The sequence below is a fragment of the Talpa occidentalis genome, unplaced genomic scaffold (assembly GCF_014898055.3).
Source record: "Talpa occidentalis isolate TD23 unplaced genomic scaffold, MPIMG_talOcc4v2.1 talOcc4.6, whole genome shotgun sequence".
In the NCBI taxonomy this organism is placed as follows: Eukaryota; Metazoa; Chordata; class Mammalia; order Eulipotyphla; family Talpidae; genus Talpa; species Talpa occidentalis.
The window spans coordinates 29,412,134-29,433,813 of NW_023604972.1; the positions used below are offsets into that span (position 1 = coordinate 29,412,134).

The 21,680-nt window shown below is 44.4% G+C and overlaps 1 protein-coding gene across 2 annotated transcripts in view; it reads right to left on the bottom strand.

The window, feature by feature from the left end:
- LNX1 (ligand of numb-protein X 1) overlaps positions 1-21,680 on the bottom strand; it is a 106,851-nt gene that overhangs the window by 58,311 nt on the left and 26,860 nt on the right. The window lies entirely within an intron of this gene.

Consider the following 21,680-nt stretch of genomic DNA (forward strand, 5'->3'; position numbering starts at 1 on the left):
AAACATATAAGCTTGGGGAAAATGTAAAGGGAGGTGAAGGAACTCATAATCACTGTATAAACTGTGAATAAGGATTAAAAGTGAGACTGAAATGCCCCACGTTGTAATACTTTTGAACCAAGCTGCTTGTAAGCCACGATTTCTGCACTTCATTTTTCTTGATGTTGAACCACAATTAATGCTGGGAGTGCTCCGAGGGATTTTAGAACAAGCCCTTCCAGACGTGGGTGTTGTTGCTCTTTGTTCTATCACAACAACATCCTGGTGATGTATTTATTTTTGTCTCTTCAAGGATGTTAGGGAGAATGACATGGTGTGACCTCTGAGGACTGGAAACCACTTTCTGCCTCAGTTGCTCTATTTTGCTCTCAAGGAATTAAAAGGCTCTGACACTATCCTAAGAAATAAGCAGACACTGCAAGCATCTGCTCCGGTCTTCCAGGGAGAAGCAAATAAAGGCAATGCTACTTCTAGATACAACTGCAATGGCTTAAGATCTTAAGGAAGGGGTGGGCCAACTGCGTTCAGTGTCCTCATCCCTGTAGACATAAGGCCGTCAGCTAAAACAGCCGAAAGCCTCAAAAGCACCCACAGAGGGGACGACTTTATGCTGCCAGACTGCAGGGGGTGTAAATAAAATGTTCCCTTTCTAAAGATCCCCACAGAATGTCTTTTCCCTTGAATAGACCAGTTCTCCAGAGCACAGCACTTTGATAGTCTCCATAGGAAATTCTCCTCATGCCAGTTGGAACATAACATCCCCAGTATGACCATTTGGAGAGGAAGTCCCAACCAGAGGAGACAGACTAAACAGCGGAATTCCCGAAAGCATCCAAATCACTCATGTCAGAACAAAGGCATCAGACTTGGCTTGCTGGTGCCTGGCCTGTGCCGGACCCCAGGGTGCTGTGTCTCCGTTAGCATGGAAGGGCCCAGCCTTCCATGAGGGAAGGCTGCAGGTTGCCCCAGAAGTTGCTGCCAGGTATCATCTGTTCCCAAATTGTCCTCCTCTGGGAGCCAGCTGCCCCGATGCTCTGGTCTCCCATTTGGATCCCAAGATTTTGTAAGGATCCTAGTCATGGTTTTCCTGGGTTATACAACAGCAGGGACATTACCTACAAAGGTATTCTGGTACTGAGCACACCTGCCCCCTAGCTGTAGAGAGGGGCAGTTAGTGGTCCAGAACACGATTCTGTGTAGTTGGTTAGCTGCTGTGTGGACAGCACAGCTGGCCTGGCATGGAGAGGGAAGAACTGAACTTTCCCTTTTCTATTAAGACTGTGGCCACCTTCTAGATGGCCATGCAAGCAGGGGTGAAGGATGTGGGGTGAAGGAAAGAAAGGAAAGGCCCAACAGGGCACACAGGGGAACAAGAGTGGCACGAGGAGCTTATAGTAGTTTTTAGTCAGGGCAGTTTTACTCTGCAAGAGACTTCTGACAACGTCTGGAGGCAGTTTTGGTCTGACAGCTGGGAAGGGGCAGGAATGCTGCTATCATGCACAGGACATCTTCCACAGCGAAGAATTTATTCTCTGGTTCAAAATGTCAGCAGAGCCAGGGTAGAGTTGCCCTGCTGCAGGGTTGGGGAAAAGTCAAGCACATGCTTTGAAATAAGCTCTCAGTGATCCCCATGTCCAGAGGCCTGAGAGCCTCTGCCCACACCTTGGCAGCCAGCTGATGGCATCAAGTGCCAGGCATCAGGTTCCCAGGCCAGTGCGGGTGGACAGACGAAGATAGAATACAGAGAATACATCCAAATCAGTACCAGAGACAGGCCCTACATCACAGATTCATCCCAAGTCACACCTCGAGAAGACTCTACCAGGACTAACAACGGGACTGTGGGTACAAGCAAGCACAGGTCCAGTTACCCCAAGGTGTGCTGAGCAGCTGGGCCTCAGAAATAGCAACTTGATTGCCAAGTTTGTCTTTACCTTCACAGCTTTGCTAAATTCTTAATGAGCGTTCACAAGTCCTCTTCTCAGGTATGTTCTGCTTCTGGGCAGTGCCCTATCTACAAACTTAGTGTCATGAGTTGATAATGGGAAGAACAGGAGTTAATTCTAGACTTTGTTATTTTGGTCACTTGATGTGCAACAGAAGGCTCAGGGAAGCTATTTGGCTCTGGGGTGAGACATGAAAATTGAGGAGAAACATCTCAAGTATTTTCTAGTGCTCCAGGGGAACCAGAGAGACAGTCGGATGATTTGTACCCTACTTGTTGTCTCTCCACTTAGAAGCCACACACTTTGGCCAGGCTGCTGTCTCTGGAGGTCTTGGTGTCCTTGTCCATGATAACGTTTGTCTTAACTCACTACTTGCTGTAAGAATTAGAATGATCTTTAAAAAAAAAAATTACAAAGGGAAGGCATAGTTGTGCTTAGATGGAAGTAAAGAAACCAGTAGTATTCACCTGTTGTAAAGATGAAACATTTTTCTATTAAGCCATGGGGCTGATGGAAGTTTTCATCATTTTTTGGGAATAATTATGAACCCTCATTGTGGTAAAGATTCGGAAGAGAAATAGAAACAAAATTTTCTTTCTGCATTGTTTAAAAGTTGAGGCCTTTTTAAAAAAGAACACAAGGGATATAATCCAAGTTGTCTGAGCCCTACCATACTACTATGAATACCACTCTTTTCATTAAAAACTAAGCCTGTTTAATGGGCTATGTATACCCCATAAGCAACTGAGATGAGGCTTTGGGTTGGTTGCTTAATTCTAGTGTAAACATTGCCTTGCTCCTGAAATATTCTTTCCATTACATAAACCTGTAACTTGATGAGGCCACAAACAAAACATGCCTTCTCCCTCCAGGATAACAAACTTTATTTTTCTCTGCTCACAAGGGCACACAAGATATCAACACAATAAAACAAATGGACTTACTCCATTGCTATGAAAGGGAATATTTTATCATTAGCTTTGCCATTCTACTCTATTAACAAACACTTTAATACATGTTCATGCTCTCAGTGGTAAGCATTAACATCAGTCATAATATGGCAATCCCTTGGTGTCGATTGGAATGAAATGTTGGATGAGAGCCAGGGAAATATGGGTTGGCTCAATGGTCGGTCTCAGATCCCCCACTCACCTCCCCACCTCAGCGCAGAATGTCAGCCAAGCACTTCTCAGTCAATCACTCTCCCCAGCCCATTCCCTAGGCCCCATCTCTCTCATGTCATCTATCATTTCTCATTTATCAACTGGTGCAGTTCATGGACACTGGGGACTGGGAATTTTACTTCTACATCTGGTACAGCAACTGGCAACTGGTACCTGTTCACAAAGTCACCATCACCTCCCTTTTTCAGATGGGGAAGCTCAAATACCAAAATATTCAACTCAGTCAAGGTGAATTCTCGTGATTCAGGGACTGCACAATTCTCGTGATTTAGGAACTGTGAGCTGTATGTATTAATCTCTCAGCCCTGATTCCAAATCTTTCCACCTATTTTTATTAAGCATTTTATAACATGCTGTAACTATCTTGCCATTGTTTTATTAGTTATTCCACATAAAAGTGCATCATAGTGGGGGCCTCCCTGGTGGCGCAAGGTTTAAGCACAGCACTGTGAAGCTGTCTGCAGCTTCTGCAGCACGAGTTCGATCCCTGGCTGGCCAGGGAGCTACCCACATGGTACAGCAGACCTCTCCTGTCTTGCCTGCTGCTCCCCTCAGCAGTGTATTTCAGTCAGTCTGCCTGTTCTGTTCCCCACTCTCTTTGGTGAATCTTCTCACCCCCTGCATCTCTTCCCTATACCCCAGCTCTTGTATCTACAAATAAATAAATCTTAAAAAAAAAAAAGTGCAGCATGATTTTCCTAATTTAACCATGAGGAAATGGAGAATAACTAAGGTCATTTCTACATGAATGTGAACTCAAGGCAGGTTTTCATGAAACTCTCATGGGGAACCCCACATGAATTCCTCGACACTGAAGGCACAGATGGCACTCATCACATGGCACAGATGAAAATTCTCCAGGCACCTCTCCATCGGAGGGCAACCCCAGCATATAGGACACTGCCACTGACGGTGTCCCCAAAGAAATTATTTTGTAAGAGAAGCACAAAAATGGACCTTGTAAAGGCATCTAGAAATGATACTGAGTGGAAATGTGCCTGGACCACAAGCGACTCCTGATCCATAAATGTTTCCCCCTTTATTCTAGAACACAGTATATTCTATAAACATGCCTTATAAAAAGTTTAGCATTCCTGCCTTACCAAATCTGGATTAGAGCTCAGAGCCACTGTGTTCCTAAGCTGGTGCCTAGAAACTACTAGTTACAGAGTTTTATAGGCACCGATGTGACACAGCTTCCTTGTATGAATATTTTAAATGCCTCTCCAGAGCCTTTGATTACACTGAGGAAGCACAGAATGTTCATGAGAAAGCATTCCTTTGTTTTTCTATCATTAGTTCATTCTCTTCCTCTTTTTGGATCTACACCTAATGATGCATTGACTTAAACATCACCACTCCACCACCACCACCGATGTGGTAGGCATAAATACTAGTGTCAGGGTAGAATTTCCACTTCAAACCCAATTGTCTCCTAATCATTTAAGGAAATTGATCTTTTTGGTTATTGCTTTAATTTCAGTGTGAGCCAATCATCATCTTCACATGCCACTGAATAAAAACTTAGCTCTTGGTCTGTTTTTCTTTGATTTTCAGAGCGATAGTGAGGAAAGGTACACTGCTTTTCATGTGTCTGTGATATTTCTTAAAGTATATGAAAAAGATACATGTATATTTTAAAGGCAGCCAACTTGCATGAACACTTGGTACATTTTATGGAGTCAGACACCCAGTGAATTATGAAGGAATTATTAGCACGCCTGTAAGTGCTTTGAGATAATAAACACCCCTGAAGCCCAATGTGTACAACAGCCTCAGTTCACCTTTCTGAATAAACTGAGTCTTTGTCAGAGGGCCAAGTTCTTGTCCTTTGTCTAACCTTGTTCCTGGATGGAGAAGGGAGGGAGGTTCTAGGACTTTTATCAACAGGTAGCCAGGTGCTGGATCTCTGGAAAGCATTGATTCATTTTGCTCCTTTTATAGTAGCACATTTACAGTCCTTTGTAGTTACAAAAAATTGGGATGTGGCCACTTTTAAGGTTCCTTTAATATTCTCTTACCTTCTCACTCTGTACTCAAACTTATCCTGTGCCAAACACCAGACTCTGCTGTCAACCTCTCCTGCTGCCTGCGCCCCACACAGGAGGAAGTCTGGGTACCTGCCTGTGCTGTGTCTCCCATGGGGCAGGAGCCAAACCACACACACCCTCTCACGCAGGCAAGGAAGAGACTGTACAGCACTAAAAACAGAAAGAGCTGCTTTCAATGGCAGCACTCCTTCTTCCTTGTAAAAAGCACAGTGTGGTCTATCCAGTTCCTCCTTTTCAGGTGCTTGTGTGGGGAGGTGGGTGACGGGAATGAGCTGCAACAGAGTAGCTGAATGTTGGGTGGGGCATGGTTAAGTCAGTAATTGCTTCCCTAATTATTCTCATTCTGAATGTGAACTTAAGGGACACAGAAAATATGCAAGGAAAGTTGTAGAGCAATTGGTTTTAATCAACCATTGGCTAAATATAAATGTCTCAAAAAGAAAAAAATCACAAAGCCCCACCCAAGCCCACCCCCAGACATGACACTCAGAACACAAGGAATGTGTATAACACACAGCACAGGAAGGGAGGGTGTCTGGATCACTCCACTAGATCGGCTAAAAAACCATGGTATGGAGAGGGACCTTGTCTTTAAGCCAAAGGGCCAGGATCAGAGCAATTCTCTTGCTATCAGATAGAACAGCTTTTCCTTGAAGTTCTGCTAAAGAGTGCCTACTAGCTCCAGAAGGGGTGCAGGGAGGAGGCACACACGTAACTCCAGGTGGAGTGTGAGATCAGAACCCCTATGCCTTTTTCCTGAATGGCTTAGGATTCCTCTCTGCAAAATCACTAACTTGCAATTCAGTTCCAATTATTCTAAGTCTCATATTCTAGTAAAGTCTGAGCCAATTGCTTACTCTGTCAGATGGCTTAAATCTAGGATTCTGGCAGGTATTTGGTTAATAATTCTTCCCTGTGTAGCCTGAGTCTCGCTTCATTCATCTGTGATTCAAAGCTGTGATTGAAAGAGCTTTCAAAATCACAGGTGTGCAGTTCACTGGGGACACTACACAGAAACTTCAACACAGCCGTCATTAGCGTCCAGTCTCATTATTTTCATGGCCAGGAAAGGTGGAACATGAATACTTTGGAACAAGGGCCTTTGGGGGGAGGGTAGAGAAAGAAAAAGAAGTAACAGAAGATTCACAAAAGGGAAGATGTGTTCTCCAACTTCTGGAAGTAATCAGAGGAGCAAGCCAAACAGCCCATTAACACTGGTCAGTTTCACCTGCCAAGTTCAGGAGACCTGACTGGAAGAGGACCAGAGAGAGACCAAGTCAACTTGGTCCCACTCAACTGGAGTCAGTTCCAAGGACTTCATCTATTTCAAAGTTTGTCTCTTACTTTAAATAGGTAGATTTCTCAACCAAAGTCAGATGAGCTATGTAACCATCTCAGTACATCAAAGGAAGCCCCAGTGCTTTACAGCAGCCACATGGGTCAAGACCTTGCTCTGAGAAGAAACGGGCCACAAGGATTCTTACCAAGTGGAGCTGTCCAATGCTGGGGGTGGGGGTAGGTGGGTGTGGGAGAGTCTGGACTAGAGAAATGATTGGTTGTCCTGCTCCCAGAAAGTCCCTCGCAATACTTCCTTTCTACACTTCTGGTCTTCTAATCATGAGTCTCAAGAAGCGGGGAAATTATTTTACCCTCTGAGTAATTAGTGCCAAACGAGTGGCGCACAGTTGATCCTTGAACATGAGGGTTAAGCATGCTGCTCCCTGAGCTATGGAAAAATCCTACTATAACTTATAGTTGGCCCTCCACATCCACGGGTGCCATGAATGCAGATTCAAAAAACCCGGATATCAGTTGTTCGCATCCCTGAATGGGGAATTTGAGGATAGAAATAATCCTAGTCTAAGTGGACCCAAGGCCAACTGTGTATAGATATTTGCCTAGAGTTATGGATATAAAATACTGAGATGTTCCCCTGTTTCTTCTCTTTCAACTTCTGTATGCATAAGGTTCTAGAAATTTGATAATTAATAATTTAGAGCTTTTAAATTTCTCCTCCAGCAGCATGAGCATTTGCTTCATACCAACATTCTTTATTTTTATTATGAAAAGATTCAGTTCCAACTGGCTTGGTTTAACCTCTGTGCTGATCTCTTGAAAGTGTCTGTATATAGAAGTCTCCAAATGCCAGGACCGCTGTTACCTCAAATGGACACTATCAAAGATGTTGCTTGTTGCATATTTCAAGATTATAAGTACACTTTCAGAGGGTAGCAACAGAGGCTGCTTTTTAAGCTGCAGGGGGAGTCCAGCCTGGCAAGGCTGCTTCTCCCTCTTTGCAACCAGAATCAATTAGTAATTTCTGCAGCCCTTGGATGAGGCATCCTTGACAAAGGTTGATTTGGCCATGTGACTAAAACTGGAAATTTAATATTTTAAGTTCCTCCAATTATTTTTGTTCAGGCTACTAATTAATACCAAATCTACTGCCATTTGAATGAAATAAAATGGCACAGTAACTATGCTGTTCGGGCTAACAGCTCCAAATGACAATAGGGCTTCACTTGAAAATATTCCAACACCAACCTCAAAGCCAAGTGCCATGCTAGCTTATAAAAGCTTCTAAGAATAAGGTTATTGCATTATAAACAGCTCTCTGTTGGAGTAGTCACTGGCAGAGAGTGGTTACAGATTTAAATGTCCTCACTTATTGGGGTCAAACATTTGTCTTTAGTAAAATAAGGGCGTTGGATTATATTCTAAAAATAAATGGCAGGGATGTATTCTATGACTTCAGGATTCTCTAGTGGGTGGGTGGAAGTGTCAATCAAGTTAGGATACAATTGAACAAACTTCAGCAATGCTTTCTAAAATCATGTTTACTTGATATGATCATGCTAAAGAGGTGGGGTGGAATAAAATGATTTCTCTGAGGAAAATAGTGAATAATTAGTGCCAAATGATTATCTGCAGAATTGGAAGTTGTCTATTTTAGAGCGATACCTAGTAGGCTTTAAGCAGCGGCTGGACTGGCATATTCCCCTATTTTTTTTTTTTTTTCTGAAAAATTCATAGTTCTCTAACCATATCAGATGGAAAGAGCATATACCTATTTAGTTGTATGTCAGAAACTTAGAATCACTGCACATTTCTGAATACTTGAGACAAGAACAATAAGATGGCCAGACAATGAATTGCATTAGGCTCCGGAGAGAAAAATAGGCATGAGTTAAAACAGAAGGACTTTAACACTTAGCAAGAGATTTAAAATCTGTAAGCTTGCCCTGAGTCATAAAAAGTAGGCCAAGAAGCTTGCAAGAATACAGCTTGAAAGACTCTACTCATTTTTTAGAAGAGGCAGACACTGAAATAAAAATGTTAAAACGTGAGAAGCTAGACTCTTAAAAATATCTGTATAAGTGAAATGTTTAGAATTATAAACTCTCTCAGATAAATTTGGACAAAAAGTAGGTGAAGAAATATTTGGCAAACCCAAACACACATAAATCAGCTGCTCCAGATGACATATATCCTCAGGGAATGAAAGAATTTGACTAATATGCTTACCAAAGAATGGAGCAGTAAAGATGAATAATTATTCCTAAAAAATTACCTTGCACACAAGGGGATATCAGGTTGGAAAAAAACCAACAACATGTGATACTGATGTAGAAAGAAAACAGAAGAAAAAAGTAGTGAAAATTAGTGCATGATATATGCAATTGTTGGTTCTAAAGATTGTGGAATAAATACTAGAAAAGAAAATTTTAGAAGGCTCAGAAAACCAGGGATAAACAAACAAGGAACAACCTGCATTTAAATTACCATAGATAAATTTATGAGACAAAACTTTGGTATCATTCTTTTTTTTTTTTCTTTTCTTTTTTATAAAGATTTATTTATTTATTTATTTGCACAAGCACTGGGTACAGTCAGAAGCACGGGAGGGTGAGAGAATTCACCAGAGCCAGGAACAGAGCAGGCAGAAGAACTGAAGTACACTGCTGAGGGGAGCAGCGGGCGGCAGGAGAGGTCTGCGCGCCATGTGGGACCCCTCGCCCGGCAGCTGGGGATCGAACCGGCGCTGCAGAGCCTTTGCAACCCAGCGTTCAACCGCTGTGCCACCGGGGAGGCCCTGGTATCATTCTCGTTGTAGTTAAGAATGGAAAAGGAGTGGGGAGAAGGAATTGAGCTGAATGTGAAGTGTCCAGAACACTTGCAATACTGTTTTCACTACTGGTCAAAGATTCAAACTGGGGCTGAGAAGGGACAGAGATCACAAACAGGGCAATATGAAGGCCAGTCCCGGAAAGGTGTTTCAGGCATCTGCTATCATGCTGACCTGAGTCAATATCCTGGTGGATGACCTGAGACAGGGTGTCATGAAATTTATGGATGACACTCAGGTGGGGAGTGTTGACAAAGCCCATGAGACAGGAGGAAGAAAAATAGACTAGGTTAGACACAGACCTATCTGCCAATTAGAAAGAATCCACCAGAAACATGATTAGGAATGAAAAAAGTAAACATGAACTCAAACTCAGCAAGAATTGGGGGTCGGTGGGTAAACTATAATAAGTTAAAAATCAAAATCAACAGGCAACTATAAATCAGAGACATTCTGCAGGGGAGGGGGAGGGAGAGGATCAAAACAGGGGAGAGAAGAGCACAAGGGACTGGTCATGGTGCATGGGTGAATTGGTGGTGGGAATCTCCCAGGGACTACACCTGAGAGGAGAAAGGATACAGTGTACAAAAATGAAGAATGATGTAAAATATATATATTTTAAAAATACCAGTTGAATCGCCATTAAAAAAAAAAAAAAAGAACAGGGGAGTGGGAGAGGAAGGTGGTTAGGAAGAGAGATCACTGGTATTTGAGATTCTATTGAAAACTTTATTGAGAGCATATGACCTGGAGTGATGCTTAACCAGGTGAAAAATCTCCCCCTCCATTCCTCCTTTTAGGAATGATCCAGCAAAGGTGAAAGCAGGCAATGCCAGTCACCCAGCCTGCTCAGGGGCCATTCAGCAACTTTTATAGGGCTCTCGTGGGCTTTCCAAGCAACCCTGAGCTACAGGGACTGTTCATGCTATGGGTGATCCAGAGAGGTTAAGGCCACACAGCATAAGCTAGACAGTGGCAGATCTGGGGTGTGCAAACGTGATCTGACCCTAAGGCACACATATGTTCTGATTATCAGATACCCTCACAGCTCCTTCCCTCAAGTACTCCCTTCTGGTTTCTGCTCAAATGCTACTTCATATAAAAAGGTCTCCAAGAAAGTGGCATCTCTTTTCCTTGGTTTATTTTGTACCACTTACTTTTATCCAAAATGCCTACCCCCTCACTGGAATATATTCACTGCAGGGTTCTCCAGACCTAGAACATGCTTGATATCTCAGAGGTACTCAAAGATTTGTTATTAAATTATGCCCTGCCCAGGAACAAGTGCTTTCTTTTTACTGTCCCCAGTGTAAACTCAATCCATCTACCAGCAGGATTCCCAGTTTGGAAAAGTCACTTAGAAAACAAAACACTCAAGAGAGGATAAGGATAGGGACTTCTAAGAAGTGGGAAATGTCTTGCTGAATTTACTTCTACTGGACAAAGCAGTCGCTCTGGTTCTGGAGAGTGTTTTTATTAATAGAAGTCCCCTGTCTTTGTTTAATGTTAAATCATCTGAAAGAGAATCAAATCCCTGGACTCCTTTTGGATTCATCTGCCTCAACCCACCCCTGTCAACTGCGCCAAGAAAGTAAGAGGAGAGTCTATGTGCAAAGAAACTGAAAAAAAAAAAAAAAAGAAAAAAAAAATCAATTCTTCACCCTGATGTGTTTTTTAGTGATACCAAGCAACTGAATGGAGGCTTTAAGAAAACCCTATCGACTACTTGTCCCATGGAATAACATGCCTTGCCTGGTGGTTCTGTGATTGAAGAAACTTGCCCCAGATGACAGAAACATTTCTGCATCTCTTTCACCCTCTTTTGTTCAGTCTTTGAGTCCTAGACACCACTCCTGTCTGGCTCCATTTGGACTTGGAATTTGCCAGAAGCAGACTCCAAGTGCAGGGATGGGGGCCTTTATGGAGCAGCAGCTCCTCTCTGGTGGTTAGTCTTTTCTGTAATGTTAAAGAACTTACAATTCCCTGAGAAGGTTGGGCTGTTGCACCAAGGAGGCCACAAGATGGATGCCTCAGAGCTTCTCAAGGGCTACTCAAGCAGCCACCACACCCAGTTCTGCACAGAGATCTTTCTTTAAAGAGAAAGGCATGAACGGGGCGTGGAAAGACATGGGCTTGTAGAGTAGCAAAGACGGGGATATAACAACAGCAGACAGTGGTCAATAATGCCCAAGACCTGGCATTGTGGGGCTGCTCTTAAAAGATCTCATTTTGTGTTCACTAACTGTAGGGCAGACCTCAGGGAAGTTTAGGTAACTCTCAAAGACAGGCCAGGATCAGTCACTTCAAGGCCATGTTCATGGTCCCAACCCTGCAGCACGGTGGGGGAGGGTCTAAAGGGTTGATGGTGCCCAGATGTTTTTCTATAAAAACTGCAGCTGCATCTTGGAGGGAAGGGCTGTTCCAGATAGCAACAGAATCCCTTTGATCCTCTTTAATCTATCATCAATTAGCTCAAGAAGCCAGAATATTTTTTGGCTGACCACTTTAAAGAAAGTCTCTGGGACCACTCGTAGTCTGCCCTCTTCTGCCTACATCAGTGGAAAAGTCATTGTACAAGCTAGAAATTTCCTGTCTTCAGCATAATTTTAATTGGCCCATGGTGCTACCCAAATATTTCACCCAGAAAATGTTCATCTATGAAGTAGTTTACTTTTCTGGTTCAGAATTCATCTCAGTCCCCCAACCTGGCCCTAGTGAATTGCAAAGACATGGAGTAAGCACACACACCCCAGTTGTCTCCATGGCAACAAGAGATGCTATAGTGTTAAAAAAAATCCCTGGTCCTAGAATTAGGGTGCCTGAGCATTAGATTGGCTGGATCCTTTATGAGAGCTTTCTTAACCTCAGTGAACCTTACTTTTCTTCATCAATAAGATGTGACTTCACCACATTTGCTCCAAGTTCAAATGAGGTCATTGCTCTGTCATCACAGCTAATGTTGATAGTGTGTTTGCAATGTACCAGGCATCTACCCATGCTTAACATGTCTTATATTTAATTCTTACCCCATGAAGTAGGTACCATCATTAAGAGCTCTGCCTTTAGGATGGAAACTTGAGGCTTAGGTGAGGGTCATCTAGCCATGGTTACACAGCTGCTAAGAGATGCACACAATCTGAATTCAGGTCTGTGTGACCTCAGAAGCCACACTTTTAATCATTCCAGGCTGACGCTCTCCTGGGTACAGTCAGAAGTGTGGGAGGGTGAGAGAATTCACCAGAGCCAGAGCGGGGAGCAGAGCAGGCAGAAGGACCGAAGTACACTGCTGAGGGGAGCAGCAGGCGGCAGGAGAGGTCTGCGCGCCATGTGGGACCCTCCTCCCGTGGCCGGGGAGCAGTCGTGGATAGAACCAGTGCTGCAGAGGCCGCGGGCAGCTTTGCAACCCAGCGCTCAACCGCTGTGCCACAGGGAAGGCCTGATGCTCTCCTTCTCTGCCAGCCTTTGTATATGAAATCTTTGGAGTTATAGGAAAATCCTTGAAATGCCATATTCAAATGCAAAGCTTTGTTATTATCAGATGGCCCCAGGTGCATTTGTACAAAATTGTCAAGGACGTCCATGACAGCATTCTCTGAGCATGCCCAGATGGTCAGATACCTTGTTCATAAGAGGTGATGTTCTTGTGCATCACTATATCACATCTATGTCACTGCTTTGCCCAAAGCTGTTTAAAATGTTGACAACTAGCTCCAGTTTTATTGTTTCCTGAGGGCACATTAAAATAATGAATGACTTGTTTGAGGTCACAGAGATTGTTACTGGAGGCAATTTGGGTAAGTTACAAAACCCCTGAGTCTTCATCTATAAAATGGGAAGACTGAGCTAGAACATCTCCATGTCTTCCTTCGGCTCTAAAAATCTTTGGTTCTGCCCATTGGCTCCATTGGTTGACTAACATGCTGGATCCAGCCTTCCTCTTCCAACAAGAAAGGGGAAACATGAGCAGGAAAGTGGAAGGAAGCAGGAGTGACACACTGAGGTAGCAGAAGAAGGAGCCAAAGGGATGAAAGAGTGCTTTGGGAGGAAGGGCAGGAAACAAATCACAAGAGGAGAAGGGGAAATGTAAGGAAGGACTCATTCTGGAAACAGAGCTGTGAGGGAGGTGTGGCCCATATGTACTGTCACAAGCTGAGGCCTCTCCCCAGACTCCCCCTTGGGATGCCAGTCACCCCTTTCGCAGCTCAGGAAAGTCATTTACCTGCCTCTTCACTGACAGAAGAAGGGAGGTACTCTATAGTTTTAAGAATTGCACCAGGATCTCAGTCCATCCATGGTCACCATGGAGGAAGTATGGTCATTATCAAATGCATCCATCAAAGATTTGTCTTTCGTAAGATTGCACCGTTATTTTATAAATCACCAAGAAAATACTGCCCACCATCTTTGTATGATGCCATCAGATTCCAAGGGACATCCTCTCAGATATAAAAAAGCATCTTAGCTTTGACCTATTTTTTCTAACAACTGCTAATATTAGTCATGAAATTTATAAGTTAAGGGTTTACTGTGTATGAGGAACAATATGAAATGCTTTTCATAATTTCATTTAATACTCACAACAACCTGTGAGGTAGGTGCTATCATTTCTGTTTATAGATGGAAAATGCTCAGAGAAGCTGTGTAACTTGCCTAGCGTGGCCCAGCTGGCAGAGACTAGAAACCTGAGTCAGCCTGACTCTGGAGTACATACTTTTAATCATCAAATTATCTCATGTCCAACTTCTAATGTCGAGCCACTTGATTATGGTTCTCAGGGAGACACAGGGACATTCACTGTCTTGGGGCCTCCGCCTCTCCCTCTCTGACACTGTGGGTAAGCTGCTCAAGGAGCAGAGGGTGGGAGAAGCCACAGGTAACTTCCTTGGCTCACAGAGCATCAGGAATATTGTCCTGGCTCTCAATAGTCAAGAGTTAAACACAGAAGTAGGGCCTCCCTGGTGGCGCAGGCAGTTGAGTGCAGTGCTATGGAGCTGTCCGCAGCCTCTGCAGTGCCTGTTCAATCCCTGCCAGCCTTGGAGCAATCCACATGGCGAGCAGACCAGACCTCTCCTGTCTTGCCCGCTGCGCCCCTCAGCAGTGTATTTCTTCAGTGTGCCTTGTCTGTTCTGTTCCCTGTTCTGTCTCTGGTGAATCCTCTCACCCTCCCGTGCATCTGGCCTGTACCCCGGTTCTTGTATAAATAAATAAATCTTTAAAAAAAACCCAAAAAACACAGAAGTAGGCTCACAGGGCCAGAGTTCCCAGAACTCATTCTATGGAAAGAGATGAGATGAGACACACACAGATGCACTTTAAAGAACTGGTGCAGAGATTGCAGAAGCAGGAAGGGGTTATGATCAAGACTAATGTGTACCTCTCAAGGCATGCATGGGATCTTCCAAAAACTGACCAGGGACTGAGCAAGTTAGAATTCATGAATGTGGGGGCTTCCCTGGTGGTGCAAGGGGTTAAGCACCACAATATGAAGCAATCCGCAGCCTCTGCAGCACGAGTTCGATCCCCAGCCGGCCAGGGAGCAACCCACATGGCAAGGCAGACCTCTCCTGTCTCACCCGCTGCTCCCCTCAGCAGTGTATTTCAGTCAGTCTGCCTGTTCTGTTGCCCACTCTGTCTCTGGTAAATCCTCTCATCCCCTGTCCCCCACACTTCTGGCCTGTACTCAGCTCTTATATGCATAAACAAAATCTTAAAAAAAAAAAAAAAAAGAATTCACGATGTGTCTCTTAAAACAAGGACTCTTCCAATTCCAAACGCCTCAGTGCTCCAGGCCTAACAAACCTGAATCCATACCACACCCCCACTTTCACTCCTGGTGTGTGAAAACAGGTGTGGTTGGGCCTGGAAAGGTTGAGACTGGAAGACAGTGGGGTCCACATGGGCCACCCACGGAGAAGTGATCAGAAAAGGCAAAAATGACTAAGAAGGATATGTGGTGCCTTGGATGGCAAGTTTTCCTTGGCCTGCACAGAAGTGCCATTTCCTGCCTGATTCCTTCCAAGACCAACCCCACAGACTAGCAGTGGGAAATTTCCTCCATCTGCTTTGAAGGCATTGTGTGCTAATGCCCTGAGTCCCCAGGGCCCATTTCTCCATGGTGGTCTCCAAAGTGACACACCCATGAGAAATGTGGGGAGACTGTAATGGAACTTCTGCAGAAGTAGTAGAACTTCTCCTAACTATAGCTTTGCAATGCTTGTAATGGCTGGAATATATTAAATACTGCATTACATGTACACAGTTTATAGTTTATAAATAGAGAACTATACATGATAGCATATGATGGCTCTAGCAATATAGATCTAATCAAGCAGGTGTGAGACCACAGCCCTAGGGAGAAGATATTTCCTCATTCTTGAAGTTTCCCTCTTTAAAAAAAAAAAAGATTTATGCATACAAGAGCTGGGGTATAGGCCAGAGGTGTGGGGTGTGTGTGTGAGAGGATTTACCGGAAACAGAGTGGGATGCAGAACAAGTGGATTGACTGAAATACACTGCTGAGGGGAGCAGCAGGCGAGGCAGGAGAGGTCTGCTGTGCCATGTGGGTTGCTCCCTGGCCGGGGATTGAACTTGTGCTGCAGAAGCTGCGGATAGCTTCACAGTGCTGAGACTTAACCCCTTAAGCCACCAGGGAGGCCCTGAAGTTTCCCTCTAACAGCGTCAGGGTGACAAGGACATCAAAGATAGTCATTTTGGTTAAAACTACAGTTAAACCAATAGATTGTTCAATGTTTTGGAGCTTTCCTTCCTTGTATTTCCCTCAACTTGATATTAAATTAAAATAATTGCTTTAATTTTCCTTTTCAATGACTAGCCCGGTATATGGAATTTGCCAAAGCTATATTCCTCAAAATTTTCCCTCAAGAACTCCTTTGCAACAAAGGACTGTGGAGGGTATAGGGGAGGGACTTAAGCTATGTGTAGCCTATTATGCTAAATGGACCTTATTTACCTCAGATTCAAACGAACTGAAAAGTGATGAGACCGCAGGGAAAGTTGAGTTGCCTGGATATTTGATATTAAGGGATTATAGTTCATGTGTTTGGTGTGATATTAACATTCTGGTTACATATGTCCTTTAGAAACTACAGTGTTTTCAGGTGAAATGATGCCTGAGATTGGCTTCAAAAGCAATTCAAGGAAGATATGGATGAAAGAAGGTATCTATGAATTGGTAACCATTGAAGATTGGTGTCAGGGCACATGAGGGTTCATTGAACTCTGCTCTCACTTTTGCATTGCTTGAGATTTTCATGATAAATTATTAAAATGAAAATAAACCAAACACAAATCAATCAGTGTGACTTCTATGTCCCATTTCTAGGATTCTCTTTCACCCACCGGACAATCATGTGAGCCCAGAGAAAGGCCAACACAATTTGCCAAATATTGGTGTGGTGTCTTGAAACCCCCAAGTTTTGCAGTTTGGATCAGTAAGTAAACAGTTTGGGAGCGGAGATGTGCTACTGCTGGCAAAACGAGAACTTGCTGATTCAAGAAAAAATTAAGACCATTGGACAGAGAATCATTACCGCGAAGCAGCTTGATGAGTTAAATATAAAGGAATCCGAAACATACAGCTTCAACCTCCTTCCAAACACACAAAAGATTTTAGGAAAAATGCCCTATTAAACACACAACATTTTGAGAGACAGAGTCACTGAACCAGAAAGAGGCCTGGCTTTGCTCCCCCAGAAGGGACCTTGTTCCTCCCTGTGGGTATATGATTTCTCCATCTCACCCCATTTTCTCTGTAAATTCTATTTCCCTCCTTCCAGGTCCTAATTTCAAACTTGACTTCAGATTCTGAAAACCAGAGGACAGGAAATGTCTGAAGATGAGCAGCGTTTTTTTTCAGTGTTGATGAAAAGGAAACAAATTCTTTGAGGATCCACTTGGAGAGCATTTATTGGCAGATCCACAGAGCTCACTTAGTTGGTTTAAACTTGGAAAGTGTTGGGAGTCGAACATGGTGGAAATGAAGTGAGGAGGAAATGGATGCTGAGGTCATCTCACTGCACTCTGCACTCCTGCTCAGCCCCTCCCTCCTCACAGAGAGCATTCAACAGCAACAATGGACTAGTGACTCTCCCCCTGGTCCCATGTGTAGCTCATGGCCCAGCACCTGGCCCAAGCCAGCAGGGAGGAAAAGGAGTTGCTAAGATTAGTGCTACTGCCCAGACTTGACCTAGAGAGGAAGGTGGAGGAGCTGGACCCAGGCCTAATGACCACTATTAGAAGCCAGGGAGAGGACCTTCTTATCTGAATGCCCGAAGGCCCAGCTTGGGGTGTTTCAGGCTCTTTGGCTGGCGAGCCCAGGATAACCGTTCTTCTGCACAAAGACAGTGCCATTTATCGGCAGTGTTTTGCAGTTAGCTTGAAACAGTTAACTAAACTTGAAGGAGGGGGGGTGGTTGATGTCCTTGGTCCTAAGACACTTGGTGGGTGTCCTGACTCTGACCCCTGGGCCCTAGCCCACCTCCTGGGAGAACACACACAGGGCTGCCTCATAACTCTGCTGCTCTTGGCAGTGTCTCTGGGAGACCTCATTCTTTCACAGCAATATTCGAGTCCCTCATTTTAGTTTCCTGAGCACCAGATTCCAGCGGGAAGAAGCCCACCCCACATAGAAGCACTCTGTGCAGGAACAGCATGCCATTTCTCTTGCCACAAGAATTGTTTGTGGTGATGCCATAAGGGAGAAGCACTTGGCTGTAAGCTAGAAATAGCCGGTGCAAGCTGAGAAGGACATGTATCAGGGACCCGTCATTCTCCACAACCTCACCTGGCTGTCTTGTTGCTAACTGCATCCCTAAACAAGACACAGCTATCTGCTTTGAAAAGTAGGCCTCCAACTTGCTGTGCATCCGTGTGAAACACACTCAGACTCACACCCCGGGCACAAGCACATCTAGCAGAATGACAGAACTGAAAAGTGTTTCAAGGACGCAGGCCTAATGACCAATATTCAAAGCGGTGATAGGAACTAAAATATTTAAAGGTGAGGGAAAAGATGACCAACCTTTTCAGTTTTCTAGAAATAGCTTCTGAGAGCAGGATGTGCACCTCACCATCCCATCAGCTCCCTGGCACCTCCATCCACATTCTTGCTAAAGGAATTACTAAGATGTTACAAAAGCCACAGGAGATCACTGAGGAAGCCGTCATGTCAGCTACTTAAGCTCGGTCAGCATTCTGCAGCATCTCCGCTAGCTTGCGTCATTATCAGCAATACTGCCGTCCACTGAAACCAAACAGGGTCTTTTTTTATCACAGCTTGCAACATTTAGGGATTGACCAAAATAGTACAAATACATTCAGTTCAACTCGAGTCTGAAAGACATTAACATCTTTCAAGCTCTCCCTCCAGCACTCACCAGGAAAAGGAGACAGAGACATGCAGAGAGGAGCGGGCAGCGTCTCTCCTCAGTGGAAGGCTGGAAGGCGGGGCGAGCTGGCCTCTGAGCAGAGACAAAGGCTCTTAGGTTGTGGAGCCCATAAGGGTCACCTGCGGAGCTTGTGGGGCGAAAAATGCAGTGGGCCCTAAGAGAATCACCTGGGAGTCTTGTTAAGCTTCAAAATAGCAGCCACCTGGGGAAGTTAAGTCTGAAAATCAACCCCCAAGAGTTTTGCTCTAGTAGATTTGATGTAGAACCCAAGCATCTGCCTTCAAATAAACAAACCTCCAGGTCTTCTCTGGGTGTCCTCAGAACCCAGGCTACTGTCAGGATTTCACCTACCAGTTTTGTCATTTGTGGGGCTCTAGATAGCCCTGAAAAGGGGAGAAGACTCCACCTTAAACCCATGAGACCAAAAGTCTATTTCCTAAATTAGCTGTGGGGCCTTAGAAATTCAGAAAGAGTTCAATAAGTCAGGGGGTGAGGGCTTGTGGCATGCTTATGTCATGCTCTTTGCAGACTCCAGGAACCATCCTAGACTCCCTGGCCCCAACTGATGGATTTCAACTCCATACCAAGTATGATTTTACACTTCTTCTGTGGCATCCACCCTCTTCTAAGTGAAGGCAATAGGTGACTGTGGACATGTTTTTGTTTCTCTTTTAATTGAAGTAACTTGGTTTGCAACACTGTCTGTGATTCAGACACATAGGATCACACCTCCTCAGATGCCACACCACACCTCCAAGGCACCTATAGTCCTCCACCATAGACCATTGGGCTCCCCCAGGCAGTGGGCATGTTTAAAGAAGGAGTTGGCCAGGGCCATAAACTTTTGGAGTTCAAGGCCAAACAGAGCAGGCAGAAGTGATCTGCCGGATTGGACAGAGTTTTTTGTTTTATTTTGCTTTAAATTGAATTTGAATGCCTTTGGACATTATAATCAGAGCACAGGCCTCACACTTCCTTTTGTCTTAAGCCCAAACAATTCTTATGTTTAAATAAATCCTGCCTCCTTCCTATAGGTATTTGAAGTTGAGAAACCTAGATCACATGCTTAATTTGACCCCATAGAGTAGATTAACTCCGGTTTTCCAGTTGGGCCCCAAAGGAACAGAACTCAGACTTGGAGAGAGTCTCAGTCGTTGAGAGAAAGGAAAAACCAGGAGGGGCTCTGAAGCTGTGCACAGGGGCACAGGCCCACCCCCTCCCCCCACCTCCCCCAAGGCCAGGACACCAAAGTTCACACTCCGGTGGCAGGAAGAAGTCTGACCTCCCAGTGCCTTCCCAGTGAATCCACCAAGTTTGCCAGCCTTTGAGGTCCCTGTGACCTGTGTAGTAAGAGGGTCTCTTTATCCCGGGGCCACATTGCCCTCCCTCAGTTGTCCCGCAGATCTCTGCTGACACTGTGGCCAGCCAGGCCGCCCTGCAGCTCGGCCCTGCCTCAAGTGCTCTCTCCTCTGTTCCCTGACTCTGCCTCATTCCTCCTGAATCCTGCTTAATCACCTCAGGATGAGCACTAACCCCCTTTGCCATGGATCATAGTTGCTATTTCTTCCATGTATACATTTTATCTCCTCAATTGTCAACTTGTTGAGGCTGGGTACTGTACCGAATCTCTTACTATTTCTGTTCCTTGGAAGATGACCAGAGCACCTGAAATGTATCACTAAGTCCCCGATTAGTTCATTATCACCAGTAGTACCAGGTAACAGCTTTACAGAAGACTCTCCTAAGCATCTCCAGTAACTGGAGATTTCCAGAAAGTTCTGTCAAGTAAATTTGGGAACATGGTCCTGGTATTTCCTGACATCACCCTTCCTAGGTTGCTTCAGCTTGGAAAGAACAGCCTGCTTTGCATCCATTCAATTATTCATTAGAAAAGTTGCCTTTGATTCACAGACTGGTCAAAAATTATTAAGCCATATGAAGAGTCATCCTTGAGTTAAGCTATAAAACTGTAAGTAACTCAATGAAATCCTCCTCAGTATAACAGTGGTGGATTCAATGGTTGCCCCCCCAAAGTATATATCCATCTAAAACCTGTGAATGTGACCTTTTTTCTTTAAAGGGTCTTACAGATGCAATTAATCTAAGGGTCTCATTTTGAAGTCATCTTGGATTACTCAGGTGAACCTTAAATCTGATGACAAATGTCTTTATAAGAAGACACAGAATTGGAGAGGACACAAGAGTAGAAGGCCAGGTACAATATGGATGTCCCCCACCATCCAAGGGATGCCTCATGCCACCAGACACTGGGGAGAGGCAAGGAAGGACTCTCCCCTAGAGCTTTCATGGAGGGTGTGGCCCTGTTGACACCTTGATTTCAGGCTTCTGGACTCCAGGACTGTAGGAGAGTGCATTTCTGTTGCTTTAAGTCACCAGATGTGTGGCTATTTGTTACAGTGGCCCTAGGAAACTAATGCAACAAGTAACAAGGAGAACAGCTGGTGTGGTGGTGCGGTGAAGGGGAATGGAAGAATGCTTTAGCAGTAGATTTCAGAAATACCAGCTTCGGCATCCGTGAAGGAAGCATTTTCCAATCCCAATTAGTTTTGCCATTGTGTATTTTTCTAGAAAAGCTTCCACTCACTATTACCCCACAGATGCTCACTCCTTAGGCTTGTACCCGATGCCTTCTCTTTGAACTTTCTTATCTAAGGTGGATTGGGGTTATGTTCCAGTACGATAGGACTAGATAGACTCGGGTTACGTTCCGATAAGATAAGACTAGATAATCTAGAAAAGTTGAGCACTTAAAATGAGTAACTTGCATGCAAGGACCTAGGTGATCTGTTTTGCCTTTTGTTTATCAAGCATCTACTGTGCTAGACAAATTGGTTAGTCCAGGTAATCACTAGAGGCCCAGCTATCACTACCTTCTCCTGGAGCTGTCTCTACCTATGTCTGCCCAGCCAAGCTTTTCTAGTCTGGTTTCTATGAGCTCTCTTAGG